This window comes from Dasypus novemcinctus, chromosome 22 (genome assembly GCF_030445035.2).
Source record: "Dasypus novemcinctus isolate mDasNov1 chromosome 22, mDasNov1.1.hap2, whole genome shotgun sequence".
In the NCBI taxonomy this organism is placed as follows: Eukaryota; Metazoa; Chordata; class Mammalia; order Cingulata; family Dasypodidae; genus Dasypus; species Dasypus novemcinctus.
Window position 1 is genome coordinate 74,947,657 of NC_080694.1, and position 17,152 is coordinate 74,964,808.

General features: G+C 44.5%; 1 protein-coding gene and 1 long non-coding RNA gene across 2 annotated transcripts in view; one reads left to right on the plus strand and one right to left on the minus strand.

Annotated features, from left to right (window-relative positions):
• The window catches only part of LOC101442557 (saoe class I histocompatibility antigen, A alpha chain-like), a 1,048,500-nt gene that overhangs the window by 612,412 nt on the left and 418,936 nt on the right, over nucleotides 1-17,152 (plus strand). The gene's annotated exons all lie outside the window — the stretch shown is intronic.
• Nucleotides 14,524-16,314, minus strand: LOC131275378 (uncharacterized). Its single transcript, XR_009182830.1, has 3 exons — nucleotides 16,076-16,314; nucleotides 15,774-15,981; nucleotides 14,524-15,527 (listed from the first exon to the last, which is right to left on the minus strand). It is a non-coding gene; the product is annotated as an uncharacterized lncRNA (long non-coding RNA).

A 17,152-nucleotide genomic window follows, 5' to 3' on the forward strand; every position in this document is an offset into this window, starting at 1 on the left:
AGGTTATATCTGAGTCCAATTCCATCACACTCAGGAACACAAACTCCAAAGTAGGACCAACTGACATGGCCCTGAACTCCAGAGCCATCTGCCTTGACCATAGAACCTGTGGGTCACTGCAGCCCTCAGGAGAACTAGCACATGGGTTTCCATCTACCTTGGCTGTCTCTGGTACCCTTCTGAGGCATGCATAAGCATCACCCCCTGATGAGCTCCTGACTCTTCTTTTGGAGACTCATAGCCATATAAACTCATTTGTCCTTTCCATTTCCTCCTTTTATTGAAGGTCAAAGTGCAGTTTTTAACACCTGATATTACATGTAGGCTAAGATATTCCTCTGGTCTGAGTTGACCTCTTCGTTCATGGTCTTTTTGTACTTACATCATCAGTTGTTGCTTGGAAGTAATCCCTCAGTGCCAGGGAGGCTCATTCCCAGGAGTCATGTCCCATGCTGAGGGAAAGGCAATGCATCTACATGCTGAGTTTGGCTTAGAGAGGGCCACATTTGAGCAACATGGAGGCTCTCAGGAGGTAACTCTTAGGCATCCCACAGCTATAGGCCTAGTTCATGTTTCAGGCACACAGGCTCATAATTGGAGCCATCAGTATCAAGGACTCATCATTGGACCATCCATCTTTATTGGTCTTTGCCATTGCACTTGGGGGATTGTTGTTGTTCCATTGGGGAATGTGATAGAGCTCTCCTGGTCAGGAATTCAACACTCTCTCACCTGTCATTTCCAACTGAAACCACTATGAAAATATCCAAACCTTTCTATATACCCTGTATACATGCCCTGGAGAACTCCCTCCCAACCATGTGCCCCCCACCAATGACACACCACACAAATGCTCCTCCCCCACCATAGTTGAAACTCTCTGTAGTCCAAAACTTCTTCAAAAAGGAAACCCAATATATTGCCAGGATCCATTAGTAGAAAAATGGAATATAGTGGTGGGTTTAAAGGTTAGACATAGAATGCATAGAAATTTAGAAAAATTAAACAAAGGAAAAATAAATTGGGGTATCAAACAAATGAAAAAATGAAAAATCTTTGTTTTTGACATTTTGCCTTTCATCACTGCTACAGGTATTGCCCTGTATGTACAGTGGCAAGGCAATTTCTTCTGTTTATTGCTCAGTGTCTACCTCCTTTCTTTCTTTCTTTTTTTTCTTTCTGATTATTAAGTTTCTCTTGACATAAGTTTTAGACCACAGTAATTCACATAGACAATATATGGTACTCCCACATATCCAACATCAAACCCTTTGTCCCTTCCCCAACAGTGATCTTTTTAAATGTTTGTTTTGTATTTGCCACAGCTAATGTACAGATATTGAAATGATAGCTTTCAAACATGGTTCCATTTGGGTTTATATTTTAGACTATACAATTTTCTAAATTTTTAGTTATCTTATGTTTTACACTATGGTTTACATTTTAGCCTATAGACTTTTTACATTTTTGGTGTAATTTAATATGACCTATATTCATCATGGCATGATCCTGTGGAACACTTCCATTGCTCCACAGTTACATGGATTCCACCTATTCAATATCTCTTTCCCCCTCCCCTCAGGGTCCACAGTGACAATCACTCTTCATTGCTTGAAGGGCCATGTTCAGAGATACTGCAACAATGTTGAGAGCTTGACATGCTCGACTGCCCTAATGCATTGGGAGCCACCATTTCTCTCGAGAGATACAATTCCCTCTATTTGAGAACATCAATCCTCCCAGAATGTGGGTATATCTTCACTCACATTGTATGGGTCTCCACCCAATGATATAATCCACTATGACAAAATGAGCACTCCACACACTCCCCAGAAGCTTGCCCTATATCAGATGACCCCCCTTAAGCATCCCAAACATGCAACCTACCATATTATATTCTCTGAAGAGTTTTCTCTGCACCACAATTTCAACCACATACCTGACAATCTCCCATGATCAAATGTTCCCTTCAGACTCTCCCCAATTTCTTGGGCAATCTGACCCATTCTCTCATCCCTGGAACCCTCAAGCCCACACAGCAGCACCTGAAGTTATCCCTATGCCCCCATTTTCACACTTCCCTATACAAATACTTACCTCCAGCTTATCATAGATTTCACCCAAGTAGCTGTCAACTCACAACCGTCCTCTACCCTCCAACTACCTTAAAGTTTATCATCCAGTCTCTAGCTCTCTGAGACAGCTTGGTTTATTTATTTCATATCAGAGAGGTCTGCATTGCTTCAGTCAACATAAGGTTCTCAAGATTCATCCATGTTATCACATGTGTTTGTACTGTATTTGTTCTTATGGCTGAGTAGTATTCCATTGTATGTATATACCACATTTTATTTATCCATTCATCTGTTGATGGGCATTTGGGTTGATTCCAACTTTTATCAATAGTGAATAGTGCTGCTATGAACATTGGTGTGCATATATCAGCTTGTGTCCTTGTTTTCAGATCTTCTGGGTATATACCCAGCAGTGGAATTGCTGGATCATATGGCAACTCTATAGCTAGTTTTTCGAGAAACCGCCAAACAGTCCTCCAGAATGGCTGGCTCCTTCTGTTTTCCCACCAGCGGTGGATGAGTATTCCCATTCCTGCCCGTCCTCTCCAGCACTTGTAGTCTTCTGATTTTTTGATAGCTGCCAGTTTTATGGGAGTAAGATGGTATCTCATTGTTGTTTTGATTTGCATTTCCATAATAGCTAGTGATTTTGAGCATTTTTTCATGTGTTTTTTAGCCATTTCTATATCATCTTTGGAGAAGTGTCTGTTCAAACCATTTTCCCATTTTTTAAATGAGCTGTTTGCCTTTTTATTTTCAAGATATAGAAGTTCTTTATATATGCAAGATGTAAGACTACTATCAGATATATGGTTGCCAAATATTTTCTCCCACTGTGTAGGCTCTCTTTTCACTTTCCTGACAAACTCCTTTGAGGTGCAGAACGCTTTAATTTTGAGGAAGTCCCATTTATCTATTTGTTCTTTTGCTTCTCATGCTTTTGGTGTGAAGTTCATGAAGCCATTTGATATCACAAGGTCCTGTAGATGCTTCTCTACTTTGCTTTCCAAGGTTTTTATGGCCTTCAGTCTTATATTTAGGTCTTTGATCCATCCTGAGTTGATTTTTCTATAAGGTGTGAGTAGGAAATCCTCTTTCATTCTTTTACATATGGATATCCAGTTCTCCAGGCACCATTTGTTGAAGAGGCCATTCTCTCCCAGTTGAGAGGGTTTGGTGGCCTTGTCAAATTCCATATGGCTGTATATATGAGGATCTATATCAGAACTCTCAATTAGGTTCCATTAGTCAGTGTGTCTATCCTTGTGCAAATACCATGCTGTTTTCACTACTGTAGCTTTGTAGTATGTTTTGAAGTCAGGAATGTGATTCCTCCAGTTTCATTTTTCTTTTTCAATATGTCTTTGGCTATTTGGGGCCTCTTTCCTTTCCAAATAAATTTCACAGTTAGTTTTTCTTGTTCATTAAAGAATGCTGTGTTGAGTTTTATTGGGATTGCATTGAATCTGTAGATCAGTTTTGGTAGGATAGTCATCTTAATCATATTTAGTCTTCCTGTCAATGAACAGGGAATATTCTTCCTTTTATTTAGGTCTTCTTTGATTTCCTTGAACCATGTTGTGTAGTTTCCTGTGTGTAAGTCTTTTACCTCTTCAGTTAAATTTATTCCTAGGTATTTGATTTTTTTATGTACTACCGTGAATGGTATTTGATTCCTGATTTCTTCCTCAGATTGCTCATTATTGGTGTACAGAAATGCTACTGATTTTTGTGCATTTATCTTGTAACCTGTGACTTTAATGAACTCATTTATAAGTTCTAGAAGCTTCCTTGCAGATTTCTCAGATTTTCTATGTATAGGATCATATCATCTGCAAATAGTGAAATTTTGACTTCTTCCTTTCCAATCTGGATGTCTTTTATGTCTGATTGTTGCCTCAGTGCTCAAGCAAGTACTTCTAAGGCTATGTTAAGTAGGAGGGTGATAGTGGGCGTTCTTGTCTTGTTCCTTATCTCAGAGAGAAAGATTTTAGGATTTCACCATTGTAAATGATGGTAGCTGTGGGTTTTTCATATATACTCTTTATCATGTTCAGAAAGTTTCCTTCTATTCTGATCTTTTCCACTGTTTTTATCAAGAAAGGGTGCTGTATTTTGTCAAATGCTTTTTCTGCATCTATAGATATGATCATTTAATTTTTTCCCTTCAATCTGTTTATGTGATGTATTACATTAATTGATCTTCTTATGTTGAACCATCCTTGCATACAGGAATGAACCCCACTTGGTCATGGTGTATACTATGTTTAATGTGTTGTTGAATATGATTAGTAAGTATTTTGTTGAAGATTTTTGCATCAAAGTTCATTGGAGAGATTGTTCTGTAATTTTCCTTTCTTGTGGTGTCTATATCTGGCATTGGTATTAGAGTAATGTTGGCATCATAGAATGAGTCAGGCAATGTTCCTTCTGTTTCAAATTTTTGGAAGAGTTTAAGCAAAATTGGTGCAAATTCTTTCCAGAATGCTTTGTAAAATTCACCTGTGAAGCCATCTGGCCCAGGGCTCATTTTAGTTGGGAGGTTTTTAATGACTGATTCTATCTCTTTACTTGTGATTGGTTTGTTGAGATCTTCAACTTCTTTTTTTGTCAATGGAGGTTGCTTATGTGTTTCTAGGAATTTGTCCATTTCCTCTAAATTGTCATTTTTGTTGAAATATAGTTTTTCAAAGTAGCCTCTTTTGATAATCTTTATTTCTGTGGGATCAGTGGTGATATCTCCTTTCTCCTTTCTTATTTTGTGTATTTGCATCTTCTCTCTTTTTTTCTTTGATAATCTAGCTGAGGGTTTGTCAATTTTATTGATTTTGCCAAAGAATCAGCTCTTGGTTTTGTTTATGTTTTCAAGTGCTTTCCTATTTTCTATTTAATTTAGTTCTACTCTGATCTTTGTTATTTCTTTCTTTCTTATTCCTTTGGGGTTAGTTTGTTGTTTTTTAACTAATTCCTGCAAGTGTGCATTTAGTTCTTCAACTTTAGCTCTTTCTTCTTTTTTGATGTATGAATTTATGACTATAAATTTCCCTCTCAGCACTGCTTTTGCTGCATCCCATAAGTTTGCATATGTTGTGTCATCATTTTCATTGGTTTCAGTGTAGTTATTAATTTCTTTTGAGCTTTCCTCCTTGACCCACTGGTTTTCTAAGCATGTGTTGTTGAACTTCTAAATCTTGTTGCCAAACATGGGTCTCTGGCCCTTGCAGATTTCCAGCTTCATTCCACTGTGGTCAGAGAAATTATTTTGTATGATCTATCTTTCTGAATTCATTGAGACTTTTTCTGTGGCCTAGCATGTGATCTATCTTGGAGAATGATCTGTGAGCACTTGAGAAGAATGTATATCCTGCTGTATTTGGGTGTAATGTACTGTATATTTCTATTAGGTCCAGCTCCTCCAATGTATTGTTCAAATCCTTTTTTCTTTATTGATTCTCTTTTGAGATGTTCTGTGCAAAGTTGATAGTGGTGTATTTCAGGCCCCCACTATAATTGTAGAGGCATCTATTCCTTCACTTAGTTTTTCCAGTTTTTGCCTCACATATTTGGAGGCACCCTTGTTAGGAGCATAAATGTTTATGATTGTTCATTCTTCTTGAAAGATTATCCCTTTCACTAATATGTAGTGTCCATCTTTGTCTCTCACCATTGTTTTGCATTTAAAGTCTATTTTTTCTGCTCTTAATATAGCTACTCCTGCCCTTTTTTGGTTATTGTTCACTTGTAAGATTGTTTTCCAGCCATTCACTTTCAACCTCCTTGAATCCCTGGGTCTAAGATGTATTTCTTGCAGACAGCATATAGATGGGTCATAGTTCCTTATCCAATCTTCCAGTCTGAGTCTCTTGACAGGTGAGTTTAATTCATTGACATTCAGCATTATTACTTTCAAGGAATTAATTATATTAGCCATATTTTCTTTGGATTTGTGTTTGTCATATTTGTTTGATTTTCTTTTATGTCTTTTTAGTTGCTCTTACACTCTCCTTCAACCCTGTCTCTCATTTTTTTCTTTCTGCTTGCACAACTCCCTTGAGTATTTCTTGAAGGGCAGGATTCTTGTTGGCATACTCTCTTAGTTTCTCTTTATCTGTGAATATTTTGAATTCTCCATCATTTTTGAATGCTAACTTTGATGGATAGAGTATTCTTGATTGGAAATTTTTTTCTTTTAGTACCCTGACTATGTCATACCACTGTCTTCTTGCCTCCATGGTTTCAGATGAGAAATCAGCACTTTGTCGTATGGAGCCTCCTTTGTATGTGATGGTTCTCTTTTCTCTTGCTGCTTTTAGTATTTTCTCTTTGTCTTGAGTGCAGGATATTTTGACAAGTATATGTCTTGGGGTAGGCCTGTTGGGATTTATGCTGTTTGGGGTGCGTTGTGCTTCCTGGACATGTACATCCATCTCCCTCAATAGGTCTGGGAAGTTTTCAGCCATTATTTCTTCCAACACCCCTTCTGTACCCTTTCCCTACTCTTCTCCTTCTGGGATGCCTATAGTATGTATGTTTGTATGTTTTGCATTGTCATTCAGGTCCCTAAGCCCCTGCTGTATTTTTTCTATCTTTTTATTGAATGGTTCTACTCTCTGTTTGAATTCAGAAGTACTGTCTTCCACATCACTTAATCTCTCCTCTTCCTCTTCGAGTCTGCTGTTATTTGCTGAGTGTATTTTTGATTTCTTGAATTGTGCTGTTCATTATCATCATATCTGTTATCTTTTTGTGAATGATTGCAATTTCTTCTGTATTCTCTCCAATTGTTTTCTTCATATTCTTAATCTCTTTATCCACCTTATCAAATTGGTCTCTAATATATGTTTTGAGATCTTTAATTACTTGTTTGATGTTGTGCTCCTCTTCCTGGTTTTTAGTTTGTTCATTGGATTGGGGCATGTTTTCCTGATTACTGGTTTGGTTTGTAGTTTTTTGGTGCTGTCTGGTCATCATTTTACCTTGACAGATTTAGTTGGTTGCTTAGCTTCCTTGTCTAGTTTGGAGTTTAATTAGTTGTGGTTTTTTTGTGCATGTTAAGTCTTCTCTGTTCACTTTGTTCTTCTTATTCTATTTCCTTGTTGTTGACTAAGTTCACTTGAAGGAAAATATTAGGGCCAGAGAAAGCAAAAGGAGTCAGAAAAGAAAATGGATAATAGTAGCATTGATAGTAAATATTAACAGAGGAACCATGTGAGTTATAGGAAAAGGGATGTTAGACTCATGTAAGGTATGTAGTTTTAACAGTAAGAAAAGTAGAGTATGTAAAACTCTGAATATGGGGAGGAATACAGTGTGAAGTAAAGGCCTGTGTGTTCAGGAGAAAGGGAAGGAGAAAAGAGAGGACAATAGTATAAAGAATGAATATAAGGCAGAAAACAGAACAAAGGTATTAGTAATAAAAAGTCAAAAAAAATAGGGGGCTAACAAAGACAGGTGTAATGTAAGAGAAACAATCAATGATGGGGGATAGGGAAACGGACTTTGGCCCAGTGGTTAGGGCGTCCGTCTACCATATGGGAGGTCCGCGGTTCAAACCCCGGGCCTCCTTGACCCGTGTGGAGCTGGCCATGCGCAGCACTGATGCACGCAAGGAGTGCCGTGCCACGCAAGGGTGTCCCCCGTGTGGGGGAGCCCCACGCGCAAGGAGTGCGCCCGTGAGGAGAGCCGCCCAGCGTGAAAAGAAAGAGCAGCCTGCCCAGGAATGGCGCCACCCACGCTTCCCGTGCTGCTGATGACAACAGAAGCGAACAAAGAAACAAGACGCAGCAAATAGACACCAAGAACAGACAACCAGGGGAGGGGGAGGAATTAAATAAATAAATAAATCTTTAAAAAAAAAAATGATGGGGGATAGGAAGATGTAGAGAAAAGGGAATAGTGTTGGTGGCCAAAATCAATACACACAGAAAAGAGTAAATGGAGGATGAGGAAATACAGCAAATGTGAAGCTCTCCCTGAAGCACCTAATGTAAGAAGAATAAGAAAGCAGAGAAAGAAAGAAAGGAAGAGAAAAAAGAGATAAAAGGGAATGGGGAAGTAATCAGGAAAAAGAAAAAGAAAGAGAAAAAAGAAAGAAAAAAGGGCCTTGGGAGGAGGGGGAAGAAGAAGGATAAACAAGGAAAAACCAACCAAATACTAGGGAAAGTTTCAAACAAGGAATCCTGTTTGTAGTTAAATAAAATGCTTAGGGATCTGAAATTTCCCCTTTTCTCCCTTCCTCACTTCCCTCTCTCCCAAGCAGCAGGAAAGCTGCCTGAGAGGTCCGGTAGGAGATTCAAGTGGGTCCTTGTTGAATCAGCTCTGCACAGAAAACAAAGACTCTTAATTTCCAGAGAGAGAGCACCCACTTCTCACCAGAAACCCCAAGTATGCTATTGGTGGCTTGGAAAGCAGATCCTACAGTCCATCTCCTTTAGGTGTGCTATGAGAGGGCTTGTTAATTTTCTTTTAATATATTTATTTATTTAATTAATTCCCCCATCCCCCGGTTGTCTGTTCTCTGTGTCTATTTGCTGCATCTTGTTTCTTTGTCCACCTCTGTTGTCGCCAGCGGCACGGGAACTGTGGGTGGCACCATTCCTGGGCAGGCTGCACTTTCTTTCTTGCTGGGCGGCTCTCCTCATGGGTGCACTCCTTGCACATGGAGCTCCCTTATGCGGGGGACACCCTTGCATGGCACTGCACTCATTGCACGCATCAGCACTGAGCATGGGCCAGCTCCACACGAGTCAAGGAGGCCCAGGGTTTGAACCACGGACCTCCCATGTGGTAGACGGATGCCCTAACCACTGGGCCAAGTCCATTTCCCTTATTAATTTTCTGACTCCACCTTCTCCCAGGCCAAATTTCCTATCCCAGGGTATTTAGTTGAATCAGGTTGAGAAAGGAGATTCGCCACTCCTCTCTTCCCAGACTCTCCCCAAGCCAGCCGGTATGCTCCTCCAAGCACAAGAAATGAGAGAAAGAAAAGAAGAAAGTGGGGGGAAACTCCAAAAAGCGAACCCACACTAGCCAGGTCCCCCAACTGCACCCCCCACTGAATCCCTCCCACCCATGGAATCAGTCCAAAACTGGAGGGCTAAGGCAATCCTGGACCTCTGGGACCACTGGACTTGGGAAAGGGAAGTCTGGGACTGCAGACCCAGGACATGTAGGTCCGTGGAACATGGATAATGGAGACTCAGGTGACACAGACCTGGGGACCATGCATCTGGGGATGATGGTGCACAGGAACACCACTGCAAAACTGGCAGGTCTCAGGAAACACTGCTGCTGCCAGCCCCAGGGGGAAGGGTCCCACCAGCCCACAGCTTCCCTTCTCTGTACTAGTAAGCCACAATTCTACCTTTAGCAAGCACCACCTCTGCCACTCTCTCTCCAAATCAATGTCCACACACCCTCCACCCTGCAAGCCCCCAAGAGAGCCCACTCCAGCAAGACTCCAACCCCACTCGGCCACCTCTTTGCAGGAGAGACCATAAGGTGCACTCACTCAGATGCCATCTTGCCCTGCCTCCCTATCTATAGTGTCTTGATGTCTCCAGAGCCCTCAGAGACCCTACTATTTGAGGCACTATTTACTGTGGCAGTTGATGAGATCCTGTTTGGATGTGCATAAGCAAAACCTCTGGAATGACCTCCTGACTCACTTTGAAGTCTCTTGATCATATAAACTCACTTTTCTTTCCCCTTTCCCCTTTTAGTCAAGGTCTTTTTCCAGTTGTGATGCTAGTTGGTGCTTGTAGTAATTCCTCAGTGCCAGGGAGGCTCATCCCCAGGAGTCATGTCCCATGCTGAGGGGAAGGTAATGCATTTATATATTGAGTTTGGTTTAGAGAGAGGCCACATTTCAGCAATAAGGAGGCTCTCAGAAGGTAACTCTTAGACAAGTTATAATACTATGTTAAATTTCAATTTTGAAAAAAGTTTCATAAGTACAGTCATCAATATCAAGGGCCAATCAAGGGTCCATCCTCCTTCATTTGTCACTGCCCCTGTACTCAGAGGATTCTTGCTGTCCTATTAGAGAATGTGGCAGAACTCCCCAGGATGGGAATTTGATGTTCTTTCAGTTTTTGTGTGGATATCTACCCACTGTGACCATAGCCCATAAACACTTTAACTCATTCATATATCTTACAGGAATGCCCCAGGTGAACCTCCTCCCATGCATCTCCCATCACTGACATCCCACACCAATTATCCTCCCCTGCCACAGTTGTAACCCTTCTGTGATCCAATAGTCTTCAAAAATAAAGCCAACAAAATAACTGAATGAAATTAATAAAAAAATGAAATAATAATGATAATCTAAGAAATGATGAGTAAAATACAAAAATCAAAAATTTTTTTAAATGGTATTATGCCTTTCATCATTAAGATCTGTTTTCTTGTATGTACAGTGACCTTTTCTTCCATTTATTCCCACAGTGTCTTATATATTTTTTTCATTTTATCTTCAAAGAAGTTTTGGTTACAGAAAAGTCACATACAGAATATAGGTGTTTCACATATACCCAACACCCTCCCCCAATTCCCCTTTTCCCTATTAATAATATTTTAATAACATTTTATATGTGGATGGTACATTTGTTACAATTGATTTACAAATATTGGCACATTGCTACTAACCATGACCAATGATGTACATTATGGTTTACATTTTGGCCCACATGCTTTCATGAATTTTGATGAAATTTAACATGGCCTGTATCCATCATTGGAAGATCATGAAAACAATTCCAACACCCCAAAAATGCCCTGCATTAGTCAGTCAAAGGGGTGCTGATGCAAAATACCAGAAATTGGTTGGTTTTTATAAATGTTATTTATTTGGGGTAGGGGTTTACAGATACCAGGCATAAAGCATGAGTTACTTCCCTCACCAAAGACTATTTTTGGAGCAAGATGGCTACTGAAATCTGCAAGAGTTCAGGATTCCTGGATTTCTGTGTTCCTGGGGTTTGCTTTTCTCTGGGTTCAAGGTTCCTTTTTTCCTGGAGCTTGCTTCTCTTTCCTCTGTGTGCTTACTTCCCAGGGCTCCAGCTTAAGTCTTCAGCATCAAACTCCAACATCAGAAACTCTCAACTCTGTTCTTCACATGCCTTTTATCTGTGAGTCCCCACCCACCAAGGGGTGGGGACTCAATGCCCTAATCAGATCAGATTACAAGCATAATTCAATATTCCTTTTTGGAATTCATCAATTATATCAAACTGCTACATGCCCCATGTTCCATCTATTCTATTTTTCCCTCCCCCTTCCTCAGGACCCATGGCAACCACCAAGCTTCACTCCTTGAAGAACAAGATTCATAGTTACTTGCAGCAACACTGAGGGCTTGACTTACTGGCCTATCCTCTATTAGGCACTTCCTATACTCTCAAGAGACTCCTGCCCCTCTTTTTGAGAACATAGCAGGACTCCCCTGAATGAAAATTCAACACCTTTCCATTCATTATGTGGGTCTACACCCATTGAGACAACAAACTCTGGACAAGACAAACACTCATGTACTCCCTGGAAACCTGACCCAGGTGCACCCTGCCCTACATGCCCCCCCACATTGAACACCCTAAACCAGTATCCCTCCTCTGCCATATTTGCCAAAAGAACATTCCTCACATTGTATCTTCAACCACATACCCACAAATCCCCAGAGTTCACCTGCTCCCTCCCTTGACTCTTCCCTCAGTTCCTTGGAAAGTGCAAACCACCCACTCCACTTTACCCCCTCACAGACCAGCACCACCCAACTCAAAAGCATCACTGCACAACTGTCATGTCCATCCACTGCACAACTACACCCTTCCACCTTATCATAGATTTTGCCCATATGGGCATTGGCTCATGTGAATGCCCCGGCCAGCGGGGCAGTAAACGGGGGCTCGTGGTTGCGTGGAGGAGAATGGTGAGACAGGAGACGCGAGGAATGACAGCGAGACAGGGTGAGGATCAAGCTGCAAATTTTATTGAGGAGAACAAAGCATATATACTCTTGGGAAGGGGAGGGGTAATAGGCGGAGGTGGAAGTTAGGGATTGGTTATGGTTGCTACTGACGTGTAGGGTGGGTTTCAGTTTCCCTGCCTTGTGCCTGCGCACTGCCTTATCAGTCTGGGCAGTGGCGGGAAGACGGAGAACAAAGGCCTGAAAGGGAAGAAGAATAAGGAAGTGACAGGGCAGATTTGGATTCTGCCATGTTGTGGGACCTGGCATATTGTGAGGAGCTAATTATAGTTTGCTCAAATGAGAGGGTTGGCTCTTCTCTGGCAGCCGTGCTACTGACTCTCGCTGAGGTCGGCATACATTCTTTTTATCGCTCCCAACAGGCTCACAAACTTCATCTCCCTTTCCATCTCCTGTAAATCTATCTTCCATACTCTAACTCTGTGAGCTTGCTCTATTTGCTTAATTCATGTCAGTGAAGTCATGTAACATTTGTCTTTCAGTGCCTGGCCTGCTTCACTCAACATAAGGACTTCAAGATTCATTCATGTTATTCCATGTGTTAATACTGCATTCCTTCTTACAGCTGAGTAATAGTCCATTGTATGTAAATACCAGAGTTTGCTTATCCATGCATCTGTTTATGGGCATTTGGGTTGTTTCCCACTTTTGGCCATAGTGAATAATGCCACTGTGAATATCGGTGTGCATCTATATTCATGTCCCTGCTTTCAATTCTTCTGGGTTTATACCCAGTAATGGGATTGCTGGATCATATGGCAGTTCTATAGTTATCTTCCTGTGGAAATGCCAGACTGTCCTCCACAATGGTTATACCATTCTGCTTTTCCACCAGCTGTAGATACAGGTTCCCATTGTTCCACGTTCTTGTGAACACTTGTAGTCCTCTGTTTTTTCAATAGCTGCCCATCTAATGGGTGTCATATGATATCTCATTGTAGTTTTGATTTGCATTTCCCTAATAGCTAGAGATATCAAGTATCTTTACATGTGCTTTTAGTCATGTGTATTTCTTCTTTGGAGAAGTGTCTATTCAAATCACTTGCACCTTTTAAATGAGTTGTTTGTCTCTTTATTTTCAAGGTCTAGGATTTCTTTGTATATGCTTCATATTAGCCCCTATCAGATATATGGTGTATTAGTCAGTCAAAAGGGTGCTGATGCAAAGAACCAAAAATCTGTTGGCTTTCATAAAGGTTATTTATTTGGGGTAGAAGCTTACAATTACCAGGCCCTAAAGAGTCCAACTCAAGGTACCATAAGAGGTACTTTCTCACCCAAAGTCTGTTGTCATGGTTTGATACAAGATGGTGGGTGATCTCTGAAAGGGTTCAGCCTTCTGGGCTCAGCTGCTCTGGTCTCTCCACAAGGTCAGCTGTAGTCTACTAGGCTCATCTCTTCCCAGGGCCTCACGATCCTGTCTAATGAGCTGTCTCTCTTCTCTGTGTTCTCCTTCTGTAGGCATGTACTTCCTGTGTCTCCAGCATCAAAACTCTCTACTTTGGCTGTCTCTGGGCATTTTCGGGACTTGGAGTTGTCCTGAATGATATTGCAGGGACAGATGGAGGACATTATATATCCTGCTATAACCCACTGAATGGATTGGGAGAGAGTGTAAACTACTATGTGAACTATAATCCATGTGGTGTAGCAGTGCTCCTAAATATACTTACCAAATGCAATGAATGTACTACACTGATGAAAGAAGTTGTTAACGTGGGAGGAGTGGGGGGTGTGGGCAGTATATGGGGACCTCTTATTTTTTTAATGTAATATTTTGTGTGATCTATGTACCTTTAAAAAAAACAGACAAACCTCAGACTCTCTTTGCTACCTACTGTGCTGTTTTCTCTGTGAGTCCCCACCCACCAAGTGAGTGGGTATTCATGTCCTACCCACATGGCCAAAACAAAGCCTTAATCATAATTTAATCAAGTAAAAGGGAAACTCTCAATCTAATACAATCTGATATGCCCAGGTTACAAACATATTCCAGGATCTGTTTTTGGAATTCATAAAAAATACCAAACTGCTATATACGGTTACCAAATATTTTTTCCCATTGAGTAGGCTGCCTTTTACTTTCTTGACAAACTCCTTTCAGGTGCAAAATTTTTTCATTTTGAGGAGGTTCCATTTATCTATTTCTTCTTTCATTGCTCCTGCTTTGGTTGTAAAGTTCATGAAACCATTTCCTAATACAGATCCTGTAGATGCTTCCCTACATTGTCTTCCAAGATCTTTATGGTCTTGGCTCTTACATGTAGGTCTTTGATCCATCTTGAGTTGATTTTTGTGTAAGGTGTGAGATGGTAATCCTCTCTCTTTCTTTTGCATATGGTTACCCAGTTCTCCAAGTATTATTTGTTCAAGAAGCCCTTCTCTCCCAGCTTGGTGGGCTTGTCGAATATCAGTTGACTGTATTACACATGTTCTCACTTCACCCCCAGTTACCAAGGGCTACTGTGCACCAGGGCATGCCTTCACATGCGTGTTCTCACTTCACCCCCAGTTACCAAGGGCTACTGTGCGCCAGGTCATGCCTTCACATGTATGTTCTCACTTCACCCCCAGTTACCAAGGGCTACTGTGCACCAGGTCATGCCTTCACATGTATGTTCTCACTTCACCCCCAGTTACCAAGGGCTACTGCGCACCAGGGCATGCCTCGACATGCGTGTTCTCCAGGCCGTGGGAGGCAGGCTCTCGTGTCACTCTCGCTTGGAGGTGACAGATGTGCTTGGCAGGGACTGAGAGCTGCACCCTGTGCCCCTCCCCCCTCCCCCCGCAGATGATCCCGCAGAGAAAGCCATGACAGGAGGGCGCGCTGTGGCCGTCAGGCTTGCGCAGGTGCGCGGCATCACGGTTCCTCATGGTGGAGCCTCACAGATAACTCAGCCCCTCCCGGGGGACCCCTGGTTGTCAGAGCGCCTGAAACGCAGCTTCAAATCCTACAGTGGCTGAGCTGCAAGGGGGCTCTGCCCTCTCCCCAAAGCCCAGGACACACCTGGCTCTAGAGATGAACAGGCAGACTATTAGGTCCCAAATAAAGCGCCAGCAATTACCCCGGAGGCTGCGGGTCGGGTCAGCAGTGAGCGCAGCCCTCAGCCCACCTATGTCAGTGAAGACCCGCCCCAGGGCCTCTGAGCTGCTTCTCTCCTGCCGGGAAGACTCCCCACATCCTGGCACCGACGCCCCCTTTCCATTACTCAGGCCTCGAGGTACGTCAGCTCCAAGGGGCCCCCCATCTCCATCGTTAGCGCCCACTGCCCCTGGCATTCTCCTCTGCCAAGCACAGAGCAAGGCTAGCGCACGGTGGGCGTGCAGGACAAGCACCTCGCTCTTTTGCGGCACTTTCCACCAAGCCTCCATCTCCCGTCTGTCCTTCCCACGACACAGGGATGCTGTGGATGGAACGCAGTCACTTCAGGTGGGGCCACCTGCGGCTCAGCCCTGCGCTGGTGGAGCTGAGGACACAGAGATGAGTGGGAGGCAGGCTCTGCCCTCGGTGAGCTCCAGGCTGATTGGAGGGGACGGGAAGGGGGAGGGAAGGGGAGGGGAGGGGGACGGGGGTAGGAGGGAAGAAGGGGATGGGAGGGGGACAACGGGGGTGGGGAGGGAAGAGGGAAGGGAGGGAAGGGGGAGGGAAAGGAAGAGAGAGCAAGAAGCAGAGCCCCAAGTCCCGGTCCCCGCAGCCTCGCCCCCGGGCGCACCTGCACGGCGCTGTCCTGGGGTCTCGTCCCACGCGCTCTGGGGGCGCCTGCTCGCCCGCCCCAGGACTGGCTGATGCTGGCCACGAGGACGCAGCTGTCCTCAGAGGTTCAAGGTTGGGGGAACACAATGGGCAGAGGTGATCAAAATCCAGGCAGTGCGGCCGTTATGGCGGAAGCGCCGGGCGCTGTGGAAAGGGGTGGCCAAAGCCTCGGGAAAGGAAACACCGTCTCCAGTCACAGGGGGGCTCGGCAGGTGACTAAGGAACGGGCGACGACACAGTCCCTGTCTTTGGGGCGCTTACCTCTAGAACGGGGTTTTCACACGTGGCAAAGTTAATCTCTACTCTTCACTTCGATAGAACACGCAGCGCAGGTTGACATTTCCCTCGATGGCCTTAAAAATGGAGATGTGGAAGCGGTTTGGTTGAGTGAGGACCAAGCAGGGTGGTGGGGGTTCTGAGGCGGCAGTGGGGTCCCGCCGTCGCCCCTGGAGAGCAGGCATTCGGGAGACCCTCCTGCTCTTTCCACTGGCGCTACCTGGTGGCCGAGCCACGTGGGGGGCTGCAGGGCGGGGAGGGCGGGGCGGGGGTGTTAGCCAGGGGGCAAGAGCGGGGGGGCAGGGCCGCCACCGCGTTGATCCTCTTTCTCGCCACACCCACCCCTAAGCGCGCCCGCGGCCCAGGCTCGCCCCGCCCCGCCCCTAAGCGCGCCCCCGGCTCAGGCTCGCCCCGCCCCGAGGCACGCCCCCGCCCCCAGGGCCTCCCGAAGCCCCGCCCGCTCGTTCCCCTGTGAGCCCTGGGGCCCCTGGCTCTGCTCCCGCCCCGGCAGCCGCCTGGGCCCCGGCGGGGAGCAGCCTCCTCCTGCGTGGCGATGGGGGCCCCAGCGCCCGCCCCCCACGGGGGCCTCTGGAACCGCCCCCGGAACCGCGGACCCGCGGCTGCGCAGCCCGGCCTTGGGGGGCTCGGTGGACTGTGGCCTCTGAGGACCCGCTGACGTCGAGACCCCTGCCCCTGTGGAGCCCCACGGCCCCCGCGTTTTGCCCGGGCCCCCGGGGCCGCGCCTGCCCGGCTCCGGCCTCCCCCGTCCCGCGCTCGCACTCGGGGCTGCTCTGCTCAAGCCGCCGCCCGCGGGCAGCCTTCGGGACCCACAGACCCGGCCGCCTCGTGGGACTTCTGTGAGGCGGTTAGATGGGGAAAACTGTCAAACAGACCACGCAGCGGGAAGCAGTGGCCAGGTTTAGGGGTCGGGAACGCGGTGTCCTACCCGCAGCACACATTTAAAATATTGGCACGAAGCGTTTTAAGCGAATTACAGTGTATGGAAATCCTTTTGGCTGAAATGGTATGATGTCTGTCCTTTGCTTTAAAATAACTTCAGCA